General features: G+C 40.9%; 1 long non-coding RNA gene across 1 annotated transcript in view; it reads left to right on the plus strand.

Annotated features, from left to right (window-relative positions):
• Positions 1-14,910, plus strand: part of LOC126961835 (uncharacterized) — a 118,683-nt gene extending 103,773 nt beyond the window's left edge. The window contains exon 3 of the long non-coding RNA XR_007728440.1: positions 14,531-14,910. This is a non-coding gene — a long non-coding RNA (uncharacterized LOC126961835). The remainder of the gene's footprint in view (positions 1-14,530) is intronic.
• The last annotated feature ends 1,151 nt before the right edge of the window (positions 14,911-16,061 follow it).

Genomic DNA, 16,061 nt, shown 5'->3' on the forward strand with positions numbered 1-16,061 from the left:
GCAGTAGCTCACGCCTGTAATCCCAGCACTTTGGGAGGCTGAGGCAGGTAGATCACCTGAGGTCAGGAGTTCAAGACCAGCCTGGCCAACATGGCAAAACTCCGTCTATATTAAACATACAAAAATTAGTCAGGCATGGTGGTGGCAGGTGCCTGCAATCCCAGCTACTCAGGAGGCTGAGGCAGGAGAATTGCTTGAACCCAGGAGGTGGAAGTTGCAGTGAGCCAAGACTGCACCACTGTACTCCAACCTGGGCAACAGAGCAAGATTCTGTCTCAAAATAATAATAATTAATATTAATTAATAATAGTAATAATAATAAAGTTGGGAATGGGTCAGTTAACAAAAGACGCTAAGATAGAAACCAACGTCTCCACCAGTTAGCAACACAGAGGGTGGATGTGTGCGTTAGGCTTTTCTCTAAGAATAGGATTTTGTCCTATCCAAGAAAAATGACAAACACCAATGAAGAGGGTTTTATTTTTTCTTGGTGTTTTGAAATGAAAGTATTAGCTTTTCTAATCAAGAGAAAGTCATTTGTCCCCACTTCCCCTGCAAACAACACAAAAGAACCCATGATATTTGTTGAAAACCAGCTTACAGCCTAATCCTGGCCCTGGAAGCATGCCATTCTTTAATAGATACAATTAAGTTAAAAGACTGGGGTGGGTCACATGGTTTCAGACAATGGCCCTATATTTAGGAGTTTTGTCCCAAATATAATCAGATTCCAAAGGCCTGTGAGGGTTTATTTATTTATGAAAATGAGGACCCAGTGCCTTCTGAAATAAGCCCTTTTAGTGCAGCAGCCGTGTGTGCTGGGGCAGATTTACTCTGAAAAATAACAAGGCTTCTCTGACCCAAGAAAGTCACAGCCTGAAATGCTTATTTTTGAAGCAGCATTTATTTTCTGCTGGTTTAGAACATGCTCCCCTTAGGAATAACCTCCTGGCTGCCCCAGAAATGCTGATATGTGGATTGTATAATGTCAGCTCTCCTGTGCGCCCTATCCGTGCCTCCTTCCTCACAGCAGGGAGGCGTTCAGCCCGCCCCTGTCCGTTCCTTGCCTTGCTCTTTTCTAAGAACTGGAAATTATTCCTGAGATGAGAGGAATAAAACATACATAGGACATATCCAGTCTATTTCTGAAGCAGAACATGGAGAAAACCTAGCAAAGAGATTACAAAAAAAGAAAGCAAAAGAAGGTTTTTTTCCTAGTCCTCACTCCCAACCCCTTCCTGCCCAAGTTTATGTTTGCTAAGGGCTCCTCTCATCAGTCCTGCTTCCTGGGCTGCATTCAGAATCAGGAGAGAGGGGAGCTTCATAGTGTTTCCATGTTTACTTTCTAGGCAAGGATAGGTAAGAAGGGTCCCGTTCACGAGAGCACTGCTCAGACAGAATAGCAGGTGGTGGCTGGGTGGGAAGGAACGAAACCCTAGAACATTTCAGTCCTCATGATCCTCTTATCTGCGCTTCTGATCAGAACATGACTCCTGATTGATTTTGAGGGAAGTTCCAATACCTCTGGCTGTCCGCATCCTTCCCTTTTCTCACAGAGTGTACTCAAGTGTGTCTGGTCATATGGTTTCTGATTTACACCCAACTCCTAGTTCCTCTTTCTCAGGTGGAGACCTTCGAGACCTGGGAAAATGACACATGCCTCCTTCAATAAGCAGTTGTCATCAACCATCAACCATCAGTTAGCTCTGAGCTGAGCAGCTTACACGTTAGGCTAGGGAAATGGGGGCATTGAAAGAGCAAGGCAGGGCTCTGCCTTCATTCTAACCATACACATATTCTCCAAGCAGCACAGGGCGAGTCAGAAGACATAGGTCCCAGATCTGGGCAACTTTTCCCGTCTGTAAAATGGACTAAGCACCTCTTACTTGTTATTTTATGGGGCTGATGTGGGAATCAAATGGGATGATGGGTGCAGAGGCCTTTATAAACTCTGCCTCTCTCCGTAATGCAAGCTGCTAGGGGTAGATGGCAGGCGAGCGGGGTCAACAAGGTTCTCATCTCAACCCTTGCTGCACACGCACCTCTGGGGAAAAAGTGATGACCTAGAATCATCTCTAGAGTTGAGGGTAGGGCCTGTTATGGGGCTTTTTAGTTTTTAAGGCTCCTACGGTGGTGATGGTGGGAAGGAGGATCTGGAAACAGATAGAATACAGAAAAGTTACAGGTGTTAAGAGAAAGCAGAACTTGTGGATTAGGGTGAGCCGGCGGGAAAAGCCTTGAAGGAAAAGATGGGAATCTGAGAAGTAGAAGGGACCCAGGCCAAGGGGCGATGGTAAAGAGAATGGAGTGAAGACAAGTGAAAAGGAGAAAGGGGAATGAATGATAGAGGGGGAGCTGGAACATCAATTAATCACAAAGTTGGTGGCACCTGGTCTGGTGAAGGCTGCACCTCTTCTACGAAGCCTGGCGACTCCAAGTGTCTCCTATTGGAAGCTTCATGTCACCTGTGTCACTCTGTCTCCCCATTGCCATATTGTTTCATCATTGCTCGTGTGTGTATCTGTCTCCCTCAATGGATCAGGGGTTCTTTGAGGGCACAAATTATTTCTTTCACCACTGAATCCTCAGCACCTAGCAAGGTTCCTGGCACAGACCTAGAGCTTAATACATGATGTCTAAATGACAGGTGTTGAGCATCTGGTAAGGACTTGTCTTAGGTCTGAGTCTGCCACTAATTTACTGGGAAGTCTGCAATCCCCGATTTTGCCTATTTGGGTTTCAAGCCCCCCCCCCATTGTGAGATGTGAAGTCCCTAGGAATTCAAGTATGTAAGTAGCACTGTGTCTAGAAAAAAAAAATCAGCGAGGTATCAGGCTCAAATAATTAGAACACATTAATTTAGGTCAGTGCTTCTCAAACTTTAATCTGCCTACTAAGGTACATGCGGACTTTGTGAAAATGCAGACTCTAATTCAGTAGGCCTGGAGTGGGTCTTGAGATGCCACATTTCACACAGGCTCCCAGATGATGTCAATGTGGCCTGTCAGCAGCGCTCACTTGAGTAGCATGCGTCAATAGTACTTACTTCCAGGTGAGACAAATGCTGCTGGATTTTGACTTTGATCTGAAGTAGCAGGTGGTTAGGCTATGTTCGTATGCTAACAAAATGACCTGCTGAAAATGTCCCACTCCAGTCCCTGAAATAATGATGTTTTTTAAATTCTTGGCAGAGATACTTCGTTGGCTAGAATTATAGGATATAGGTCAACCAAATCTGGGCTCAAATCCTGTTCCCATCATTTCTTAATTATATGATTTTAGGCAAGCAACCTCAAAATCTTAGCCTCAGTGTCCTATTCTGTCAAATGGGATCACAAAACTTATTTCAACAAGTATAACTCATAGGGCATGATCATTGATACGAGAATGCAGGTAATGCAATTAACATATGGTGGGTGCTCAGTACCTGCTAATTCTCTTCTTATTGACTAAGCAACACAGGAAGTACAGAGATTTCAGGAACTATAGATTTATTGTTCTTTCCACATCGAGAAAGGAAGGTTGAGTAGTATAGCAAACGCAGTACGTTTCACTTCCTTTCTTTAGGGAACATAAAACCCCCAGGTGTATCTTAGTACAGACTCAGTAAGAGAGAAATAGTAAAAGTGAAAAGTTCTCAGAGGGAGCTGACTCACCACTCCTCAGGGACAGGTAACCACCCTGTGAGGCTTTGTGAGGAAGGTGGTCTGGGCAGCTTAGGGGAAATATGAAGGAAAAGACAAAGACATAGGAATTCCCTGGCTCACAACAAAAGCCTTCTTTCTTCAACACTCCATTTTCAACACTGAACTCTGACTCTTCTTGGACTTATCTTTAGACACATTCTATTTCTTTGATTAGGGAAGAGGAATCAGAACAACTTCATATCCTGGCCTTCTGAGAGGTCAGGTATGAGCACAGGTATTGTTATCTGACTGGATCTTTACTGTGCTCCCTTTTAGTAACCTCCATAATAATTTCTTAGGTTCCTAAATAACAAGCTCTAAGGGCCACTCCTGGGGTGATTTTCAGTGACTTGACATCAGAATAGTTGTAATCAGCCTTGTCAATCTTCCACTGTACCTTTTGCACCTGTCTTCCAATTTCCAGGCACACATTAGGCCCAAGCTCACCGTAGGCTGTTCTAATGACATCTCTTTGGGACCTCAGTCAATAGCTCCCTGGTCAGGTGTGTGCACGCTTTGTCTTTAACTCTCCTGTACTCTACATTTGCTAATCCTGGCCAGGAGTTAAGAAAACAATCTGATTAAAGATGTAATCCTGTGACCATCTGCTTGATTTATCACTCCCTGAAAGAATTTGCATTTTGAAAAAGGAACTTCTTAAAGTAAATGAGTCTTTAATTTCGTGGGTTAGTACAATAACTGCTCATTTTATATATATTGAGGGAATTTAAAAACATGCAAATGTGTAGGCCTTAAAGTTTTGCATTTTAAAGGCTTCCATTAGGTTTTGAGCATCTGTAGTTTAAAAAACTTTCCAGGTGATTCTGATGTTCAGCCAGAGTTGCAAACTCCTGGCGATTGGTGGATTATGTATGGGCCATTAGAACAAGTTTTTTTTTTAAATTTTTAATTTTTGTCTATTCTTGACCTAAACATCCACCAATTATCCATTGCTGTGTAGTAACACACCCTAAAACTTAATGGATTAAACAAAAAATAAAAATACTTCTCCTGATTCTGTAGGTTGCCTTGGCTCAGCACGCAGCTCTTCTCTGTCTAGTGGTATCAACTGAGTCACTGCTTTGGCTGTATCCAGCTGGTGTCTGGGCTGGGATGGAAGATCTGAGAGACTTCATTCACATGGACAGTGCCTCATCCTCTTCCATGTGGCCCCTCCATGTGGCTGGTTTGTGTTTTTTCACAGCATGGTAGTCTCAGGTTAATCTGATGTCTTAGATGGTGGCTGGCTTTAAGAATGAAAGCAGAAGCTGCCGGACTTGTTAAAGAATAAACCTGGAACTGGCATAGCATCATTTTTGCTATATTTTGCTCACCAAAACAAGTCAAAAGTCCACTCCGGGCTTAAGAGAATAAGAAGCAGACTATAAATTTAGATGGGCAGAGTATCATGTGCATAGAGGAAAATAATTAATTTACGGCATCATCTTTGGAGATAATTTACTGTAACATCTTCCAATCAATTTGCCAGATAATACAAACTTGCAGCATAACACCTTACCTCTGAAGAATGTCAGTCCTCATGGTATAGGAGTTAGGAAGAAATTACTTAGGCAGATAGTGAGGGTACAGGAGTCCTTGGTAAAGTTTTCCTTTTAATGAAAAGCAGCCCCCAGATCATTTTCTAACAAAGAGCAGCCTGTATAATCAAGCTGCAGACATCGATAAGCAAGCTGGAAGCTTGCACGGGTGAATGCCCACAGTTGTGCCAATAGGAAAAGGCTACGTGGGACTAGGCACGTTCAAAAGAGTGGCTCCATCTTCCCTTCTCTTTGCCAAACCATGTGTACAGTAAGGAGAAGACAATATGGCCCCCGCCAGGCAAAGACCCAATTTACTTAACAAGATTCAGGTGGGGTGACCAGCCTTTCCCTCTGCACTATGTAAACATCACACCTGGTTGAACCAATCTGTGAGCCTTACGTAAATCAGACACTACCTCCTTCAGCCTGCCTATAAATTCTGGTGCAGTCCACCAAGGGGTGGTTTTTTCCCCTTTTGGGAGCCCCTCTCTCTTACAAGGGAGAGAGCTGGTCTCCTTTCTGTTTCTTTTGCCTGTTAACCCTCTGCTCCTAAACTCACTCCTCATGTGGTCTGTGTCCTTAATCTTCTTGGCACGAGATGATGAACCCTGGGTATTTACCCCAGACAATGACGCTGCTTCACTTAAGCCAAATAAAAAAAGCACCAAATGTCCATATGGAGCATATAAGCATTCAGGACCCTCAATGGTTTTCTTAAAAGAGATTTGAGGATTCATGGGGTTCCTCCCCATCTAATATTGCTGTAGATGTGGCTCAATCGATCAATTCTAACTAGAGGAACCTCAGGCAATCACTCCACATACATTTTTCAGTTTCCAAAACCTAAGGGAGGTTTGTGGGAGGAGAGCATAACCAAATGGAACATGGGCCATGATAACAGAAATGGTTTAGATTCCTAGATCTGCCAGCTGTGAAACCTTCAGCAAGCTGATTCTCTGAGCCTCTGTTTTGTCTTCAGAAAAGTGAACATGACATCTTCTCTCAGGCTTTCTGTGAAAACTCAGGGTGATGTGTTTGTAGATGCCACCTGACCTGTTTAGCAAATGTTGTACCTTTTGCTACTAACATTTCTCTTTCATAAAAGACATAACTTTGTAGAAGTATTTAAACTTATAGGAAAAAGAAAGAATTTTGCAAACACTTCTGGGAGAAAGAGGAGAGAGAGAAAAAGCTTTGTGTATATTTAATGAGTAAGAGCATATAATTTAAAATGTGAAAGTTAATATGTTGAGTGAGTCATCTATTGATAAGCATTGAATGTAGTTTTAGTTAGTTTTCCAGAACAATGATTCTACCTTCCTTGGAACATAGCTTCTAGGAAGTTTAGTGAGGAAGCCTTGAGAAGGCATCAGCACTCTAAGCCAGGTGGGCTGTAGAGTTAGAATCTGAAGCAACCGGTAGAGAGAAAAAAAGAAGAATGGATTACAAAAGATGGGCAAGGTGCCTGGAATTTCACACCTACATCATCTCCTTTGTGGTAAAGGGGAAATCCCAGGATCCATAGCTACCCCTGATACACTAGTATATCCTCGACCTATTGGAGCAAAACTATAGAGAACAATGACTGCATTATTTCACAAGACACCCTTTGATCCAGTTTAGAACACTAGTTTTCCATTCTTCTGTCGAGAATGATGCTATTATATTTCTAACAGAGATTCTTTCAAAACCATAGCCTGGTAGTTAACAGGAAAGAAGAATCTCAATGATCCAGGGCCCCTAAATAGAAATTAAGAAGACTTTTCCCAGTCCCAAGATTTTATTCTTGGGACTAACAGATAGTTAGCTTAAGGAATGAAAGGTAGATAAGTAAAATAGGTTATTGTCTACTGTATGGTGGCTACTATGCTGGGTACCTCACAATATTTTTCTCATTGTATATTTTTACAACTCTACAATACAAGCATTATTACTTCTATTTTATGGATGGACAAACTGAGACTTAGAGAGTTGGCCAATCAGGTAAGGAAAAACTTCAAAACCCAAAGCATCTAATCAGTGTCTTATTATGTAACAGTAAAATGAACAATTCAGAAATGCAAGATAAAACAGTTTCACCTGTCTCAGAATATGATTGAAAAACTTGACAGTTATTTCTGAAAGATATACTTATTTGAGTAATTTAAATAAGCTTGCTTTTATATATGTAAGGAACTATACAGAGAGGATATTAATTCTCTCTTACATCTAAGTAACAAATTTTAAAACGCAGTATTTGATTGCAATAAAAAAATAACTTTAAAAAGTACCCTGGGGCCAGGAGTAGTGGCTCACACCTGTAATCTCAGCACTCTTGGAGTACACCTGTAATCTCAGCACTTTTAGGGAGGCCAAAGTGGGAGAATTCCTTGAGACCAGGAGTTTGAAACCAGCCTGGGTCAGGGTTAGGGTTAGGGTTAGGAACAGAGACGTTCAGCCACCTGCCCAGGGTCACACAGCCAGTGATCTGCCTGACTCGGCAGCCCATGCTTGCAACACAGTGAGACCCGCATCTCCCCCAAAACTTTAAAAGTTAGCCAGATGTGGTGGCATGCATCTGAAGTCCTAGTTACTTGGGAGGTTGAGGTGGGAGGATCGCATGAGCCCAGGAGTTTGAGGCTACAGTGAGCTATGATTGCACCACTGCATTCCAGCCCAGGTGACAGAGCAAGACCATGTCTCTAAAAATAATAATGATTTTCCCCCAAATATAGATTTTTTAAGTTGCCCTTTTCTGATTATAATTCAGTAAATTTAGAAATCTAGGGCTATAGTTCATATGCCCAACAAATAGAAAATCAAAGTAAATAGAATTTTTAAAAGTTTAACTACTGGGAAAGTATGAATATGGAATGTTCTTTAATATAAGCCTGAGAGCCAAGAAGAAATAAAAATAGAAATGAAATCCTATCTAGGAATCAGTGAAAAGACGATTACTTGTTGTCAAAACCTATTAGAAATAAATCTATTATTACAGAAAAATGTATAGCCTAAAATGCCTTTATTATTTTATCACCGAAAATAAATAATTTTTGTTAAGAATCTAGGGAAAATTCAAAGTAAATCATGAGGGAATACATGGGCATTGCCAATGCAAAAGATGAAATTTGTGATATAGAAAACAACATAGTAAAAAGGATAAAAAGAAGCAAAAGCTGGTTCTTTGAATAGACCAATGAACAAAATTAACTTTGGTAAGCCTGCGGCAGGAAAAAACCAGGGTTCAATTCACTTGCTCCAGGGCACATAGGAGAACATCCATTATTGATTGATTGATTGATTGATTGACAGTTTTACTCTGTCACCCAGGCTGGAGTGCAGTGGTGTGATCTCAGCTCACTGCAACCTCCGCCTCCCAGGTTTAAGCAATTCTTGTGCCTCAGCCTCCCAAGTAGCTGGGATTACAGGTGTGTGCCAACGAGCCCGACTAATTTTTGTATTATTAGTAGAGACAGTGTTTTGCCATGTTGGCCAGGCTGGTCTTGAACTCCTGACCTCAAGTGATCAGTCTGCCTTGGCCTCCGAAAGTGCTGGGATTACAGGTGTGAGCCACTGCCTTAAATCTGTCATTTAAACCCTGCCCATCTGTACCCAGAGCCCTGTCTAATACATCGTATGCATACTATGACAGAAATAAAAAATAGTAGAGCATTAATAAACTAACTTGAAGATAGTCAGTAAAGGTTTTTCAACATATCCAAGATGTATGGGCAATACAGAGCTGGAAAGACTTGTATTCTTTCTCCTTTCCCTTTTGTGGTCACAAGTGGTGGATTCCTGGTTCACACTGATATGTGTGAGCTATGGCTAGGTTGTAATGACATTTTTCCATTTTCAGAACATTTCTGTAACTTTTCCACCAATCCCAAGTATAAAAGATTCAGAGAAAGATGAGGAGACTGGAACTAAGAGGAGCAAAATGACCGATCCAAGAGAAGAAAGCAGAATTGGACCCAAGGAGCTTTATTGAATTTGGTTTATGTATCAGACATGGTTTTCTGTTGTCCCTGTGGTATGTTTCTTTGTTATCCTCGTTCTTCCCAACAATGATGCTACGGCACAGAGACGTTCAGCCACCTGCCCAGGGTCACACAGCCAGTGGTCTGCCTGACTCTGCAGCCCATGCTTGCACACACTCTACTGAAGCATTTCCTAATACCTGCTGGAGCATTTGGGCTCTCCTGATGTGCTCCCCTCCACCTCTCTGCCTCCCGCTATGTGCCCTCACATTTCCTTGCTGGCCCACGAGCTGTGAAACACATTAGGAACTAATAGTCTAGGAGGGGCATGGGTTTGTGGAAAGAAAGCACCACAGTCCCCTTCCTCAGCTGTACTGTTCTTTCCTTCAGCTGATATTTCTCAGGTTACATAAATGGAATGTTATACAAATGTTTCCGCCATGAGTTTCCTTTCAAAAGATGAATAAAAGAATGAGGCATTTTGTTTTCCTTTGTTCCCTGGTAGCACCTATGTTAAGAATTTGTGCTTAAAACATGACTCACTAATTCTTGGAGCAGAGCACAAGGAAGTGAACAGACCTAATAGCTCTGTGAGATGTAGGCTTGAGCTTGTGTGGGAAAGAATCCATTGGAACCACGTAGACGAAGTTTCATTCAAAAACAATCCTCCCCGCCCTTACCCCTTCCCCAACAGCTCCCAACATGACTGCGTTGTTTAAGTAGCCCATTGCTTTCTTGTATGACTGTCAAATATTTCAGGCAAGTGATATCTAGTTCTTCTATAAGTGGGTGCATGCTGAATTGTTAAGGTTTATAATTATTAACTGAATCATTGCTTTGTTGTTCGATAGGCAGTTTAGATTTTGGAATGGTTATTTACAGAACAAAGGCAGGAGGGAAGTGGTTTAAATACAGCACAGGATAAATAAGTTGAAAAGTACCTAATTTTTGTGGATTTAAGTACAATAAGCTTTCAAATAACTCATTGCATTTTAATTCCTTCGGTCTATGTATGTTATGGGCAGGAAGTATTCTCTCTGTTGGAATGGTGAGATCCAATTCTCAGTGCACAGAAAGACATTTTTGGAACCTGCTTTCTAGAAAGTGACCTATGTGGGCAACCCCTACTTCACCATCCCCTTCAGATCCAGTAATTTGATTGCCCAGAATATTCTCATTATAATTCACTGGCACATGGGAGCTGCACAAATATCAGTGAGTCAGCGTGCTGGCTACTGGGGATCCACAAGCAGGATACTTAGATGCTCAGGATGTTTTCTTTGGAAGGATCCCTTCTAAAGAATGTCTTTTCTTTGCATGAGACAATGAGGGATGGGAAGTTACTCTGGGTGTGACTATTTATCCCTCTTCTTTCATATTCCTTGCTCAATTCCTTCAAAAAACCAAGTCCTGGAGCAAAGAGGCATTTAGGGAGTCAGCTAGGACTCTCTAGAGACTGATAAAATTGCTCCCAGTAGCCTCTGCTGTCTATTCATCAGATCCCAAAGCTATCAGAGAAAGTCTGCTATTTTCTCCTGCTAACTGTTGCATAGACTGGCAATCAGGCTTACCACCAAATTTTCCTTGATTATCAAAATGATATTACTCCTAGATAATTTAGTGCTCCTTTCTCTTAGTTAGGACTCAACAATACCAACCTCACCAACATCAGTAGGACCACCTCTGTCATCAGTATCATCATCACCACCGTCGGTAACATTCCCACCAAAAACAATCATCGTGGCTACTAACCAGCGCCTCTTCCACAACCACTGCCATCATCGCCACCTTCCTTTAATTCAGCAGTTATTTACTGAGAAGTTATTTACTCAATAATGCACTGAAGATATCCAAGCACTGGGCTAGTGAAATCAGCCCAATTGCGCCATAGAAATAACGTTTATGGGTTTTTTGAATAAATATAGAAATTGACTCTCCTGCTCTTAAAATTTGAAACTTATATTTGCCCCATCTGAATTCTCTTCTCAGGAAACTGACCCTCAGGCAAGGGACTGAAACTCACTAGATCACCACATCCAGATAACGAGAGCTCAGACCCCTCATTCATCATGATTGCTTCCTTATCGCTCCCTAATTCCTTCCTGCTTGTAGCTACAGTCCTTCTCTGCTATATAAACCCCCAGTTGTAGTCAGGCAGGTTGGAGACTCATCTCCTGTCTCCTTTGCTGCAGCACCCAGATAAAGCCTTCTCACCTGGCAACTCTTGTTGTCTCGGGGTCTAGCTCTTCAAGCAGCAAGCTACAGGACCAAGACCAAACCCCTGGCATTTTGGTAACATTAGGCCCTAAGACTATCAAGAAGATTATACCAGGATTTTTGCCTTGAAGGACAATATTCTAGGAACTTAAAAACGTGTATAAATGGCAATTATAAAAATGTGGAGAGGTATATGCCATAGGAGGTCTATAAACAAGTGATCTGCCCACCTTGGCCTCCCAAAGTGCTGAGATGATAGACATGAGCCACCGCGCCCGGCCACATTTCCACTTTGATCATCTTCCTCTTCCTCTCTCTTTCTTTTCTTCTTCTCCTCCTTTTCCTCCTCTTCCTCATTGGGCTGATTGTGTCTAATGTTAAAATGAATGGATAACATAACCTTGGTCTTCTTTCAAATATGGCAAAGTTCTTTATTTTAATATGTAAAACTTTATGATCAGTTGCAAATTACAAACACCAGACAGAATTTGGCTAAACAGAAAAACTTAGAACACTTAATAATCCCCCCCCTTTTTTTTTGTTTTTGCAGGGATCAGGGAGTAATGTGAGAGAAAAAAAATATGGGGTGGGGGAGAGATAGAAATAATCTTCATTGCAAAATATAATTTTAAAATGTTTATCATGAAGAATCAGCAATGCTAATTTTCTTTTACATTTTAAGAAATGGGTTTTTAGATGCAGGGTCATTTGAAGGCAGACAGTTTCTCTATTCAGGGAACATTCATACTTGCTCCTGGACTTCTAACATGATATCATCATTTCCTCATATTACCACCATTGGCATAATGTTCTTTTGCCCACACCTTGCCAACTCTACACATTCAACTATAACAAGATACACAAAAGGATCATATGCTTGAAATATTCCTTCAACCTGTCTAGCACCATCAAACTGCAATGATAGATTCTTGTCCAAAATCAATCAATCCAAAAGATTCTTGTCTTTTAAGTTCAGGTAGAAGAAAGAGGTAAGATTTTCTTATGATTTTTTCTAGTGAACTTAGACCTACTTTGACGAAGGGTGTTCTAGTTATCTATTGCTATATTCAAATTATTTTTAAAAGTCAATGACTTAAAAAGTAACCATTTCAAGATATCTCTATTGTGTGTGTAAACATTTTAAGATGGATCTATAATTCATTCCTTTTTCCTTTTCACCTTAACTACAGTGGCCACAGATGCTCTACTGTGTGCATGTAGAATTTAGGTAGAGGTTGGCTGCTTTCTTCTTGTGTTCCAAGGAACATCAAGCAAGGTAACTCAGTGGTACTCAGCTTGCAGGTGGACTGATCTGAGGGTTCCAGGGTGGCTTCACACACACATCTGGTGCCTTTTTCACAATGGGTAGCACAGCTGAAGGCTGGTCAAGCATTTATTTCATCTTGTATCTACTCTACATGGCTGACATGGACTTTTTGACAGAATGAATTCCAGTGGCTGGGATTCGAAAGTGTTCCAAGAAAAATCATTCATTCCAAGAAACCCAGAACAAAGAGACATATATTCTAAGAAGCCCAGGAAGAAGCTTTAAGGCTTCTGGTAACCTAGTCTTGGAAATCCCAGAGTGTCACTTCAGCTGCATTCTGTTGATCAATCATGTCCCCAAGACCAACCCAGGTTTACAAAAAAAGGTTCAGACTCTTTTTGGGGAGGTTACATGTGGTAATTTAATACATTTATATAATTTGTAAAGATCAAATCAGTATACTTAGGATGTCCATCACCTTAAATATTTGTCCTTTCTTTGTACTAGATATACAGACTGCCCCTCTTGATGAAAGAAATAGCAAGGGCTCTGTGGCCATCTTTCATATATCATAGAAGGAACAGCAATAACAAAATTGAGAAATGAGGGAAAAAAGGTGCATTCTTGTCAGAGAACTGAGTCATAAAGTTGGGATGGATTATCAAGTTCATGGGAGTTAAATCTGGAAAGGTAAAAGAAGAGGCTTAGGGGACAAGATTGAGAACTCTGTACTTGAAGAAGTGGGAAATGGGAGAACTGATAAAAGAATGTGAGTGATCAGATCAGAGAAGATGTGGGTATTGGTGAGGGGGTTGCTGAATGGTGGGGATGGGGAATGGGTGGGAGGTAGGAGACACTGTAAGTAAGTAGAGAAGCCCACCAAAGCAGAGGTAACTGGAAGTCTTGGGGAGAATTTGCCCAGGTCCAAACCATATGTTGCTGAGGCAATAAAGGAACAGATAGAGAATTTCCAAGATGTATATATCATTATCATCTATAGTGTCGTTCATTATGAGAGACACTCCCCTAGTGGCATGCAGAGTATAGGAGGATAGGTGGTAAATGAATGAAACACCAACTTACAATGGCTTGCAAATATTAATAACAGGGAATGTATTGGCTCATGTAAATTAAAAGTCCAATGTTTCATCCAACTTTAAACATTTGATTCAGTTGAATAATGCCACTAGGATTATCTCTTGTCTCTGACTCCTCTGTGTGGTGACATTATTCCTTAGCTATTTCTTCTAATGTTGACAAAATATCTGAAATAAGTATAAACCTCACATCTTCACACCATCAAATCATGTGTAAGAGAGTATACTTCTCTCTCTTAGAAACTCTAGCCGATGATTCTTTGTGTTTAATTGGCTCGGATTGGGTTTTAGAATTCAGTTCAGTGTAACCTTTCTGTCCCATCAGTTGCTCCATGCCCTAAGTTTTACAGGGGCTGGCATCAATGTGGGTTTACCAGAGCTGCCTATGACAAGAAGGGTATGTCTCTCTAATTCTGGGACTCAGTATTAGGAAGCCTGTGGCATATTTTATTTTCTGAAGATGGTTCCAGCAATACCACCCATCTCACACTCTTTAGAACCTTATCATTCTTCCATCAAGTAATGGAGTCTCTTTCTCATCTTCCACTGGCCGAGGGCAAAAAAGAAAAAAAAAAAGAATAATAAATAAATACATGTAGTCTCTGTTCCCTAACCTTGAATATAGGCAGAGAGTATGTGACTATTTGGATCTATAGCGTATGGCAAAAGTGATAATACTGTTACTTCCAAGACTAGGGCATGAAAATGATATGCACTTCCTCCTTATTCTCTTGGAATGTTTGCTCTTGTCATCTTGCTCCAGGCTGCAAGGAAGCTCAAGTAGCCCATGGAGAGGATGCAAGGCTTCCAGCTGATACCCTCAGCCAGGCTCAGCAGCAGTCAGAACTAGCCTACCAAGGAACCTGCTGATCATGTGCATAAGCCTCCTTGAACGTGGATCCTCCTGCCTGGTGGAGCCATCCCAGATGATGCCACATGAAGCAGACACAAGCTGTCCCTACTAAGCTCTGCCCAAGTTGGATATTCATGAGTGAAATAAATAACTCTTACTAAGTAATTAATTTTTGGGTGGCTGTTAGGCAGCTATGGTAGATAATTGGAACAGAGCTTATTGATGTAATACATCTATATCACATCCTCCGATTCATTTTTTTAAGTAATAAAGTTGATGTTTGTTTTGATTTTCAGTTGCAGCTTTAAATATTTTGTCTTAATTAGTCAATGTTTTCCAAACTCAAAATGGGTTTTTGTAAGAGTAGTAGTAGGGTCCTGGAATAATGGCAATTCTCTTTCACTGGAGAAAGCTTTGTAGAGAAAACAAAAGACGTTTTACAAGTACTCAACTGGTGAAAACTGTCATAAACCTTGAAAGTATTTTTAAATTCATCATTATCAATTTATAAACGAATTCATCATTGATTTATCCATTCATCCATCCAACCATCCATCCATTTCTAGATCCTCTCATAAGAGGAAATCTAGGAATAAGCCTGATCAATGAAAGTTTCATGGGAAAGAGGAAGTAGGAAGAAATTATTTTATTTTTAGAGTTTTGGGAGTTAGTGGGTTATGGATTTGCACTGGAGGAGATGGGTGAGAAAGTTCAAGGTTTCTAAAATGGGAAAGTAGACCTGGAGAAAACGTTGCAACCAAGATTATAAGGCCAATTACCAGGTCCAATTTCCAGAAAGTAATTTTTAAAGCAGGAATATTAGGTCATATCAGTACTTGAAAGAGTGATTGGGGCTAATTTGTTCATTCATGTAACAATAATTTATTATGTGCTACTAAGTACCATCACTGTATTATAAACTGAGGGTTCAGTAGTGGATAAGAGAAACTAATTCCCTGGCCTAATGAAGCTCGCATTCAATGGGAAAAACAAGCAACATATATGTAAATTAGCAAAAATTAATAATATCATTCAAAGAGTGCTAAGAGCTCTGAAGATAGTAAAGCAGGATGACTGATAAAACAGGACTAAGCAGGCAACATTAAGAGGTGATTAGGGAAGAAAACTCTGAAGAAAACACATTTGATCTGGAATCCAAATGGCAAGTAGAATGAAGAAGGTAAATAATTCAAACAAGAGCATACCTCTTCCATAGCAAGTGCAAAGACCCTAGGCAAATGCCATAGTTGAACTAGCACCCACCACTGGCTTCAAGTGATGGGTGAGTGTCACAGATTCAAGGAAAGGGCCAAAAGGGCAGACAAAATCAGTTCATTAGTCATTTATTCGTCCACCCATTGACACATCTACTGATCCATCCATCCATCCATCATCCATCCTTTCAACATACATGTTGGGTGCCCTCTACATACCAGGACCT

The sequence above is a fragment of the Macaca thibetana genome, chromosome 8, assembly GCF_024542745.1.
Source record: "Macaca thibetana thibetana isolate TM-01 chromosome 8, ASM2454274v1, whole genome shotgun sequence".
Classification (NCBI taxonomy): domain Eukaryota; kingdom Metazoa; phylum Chordata; class Mammalia; order Primates; family Cercopithecidae; genus Macaca; species Macaca thibetana.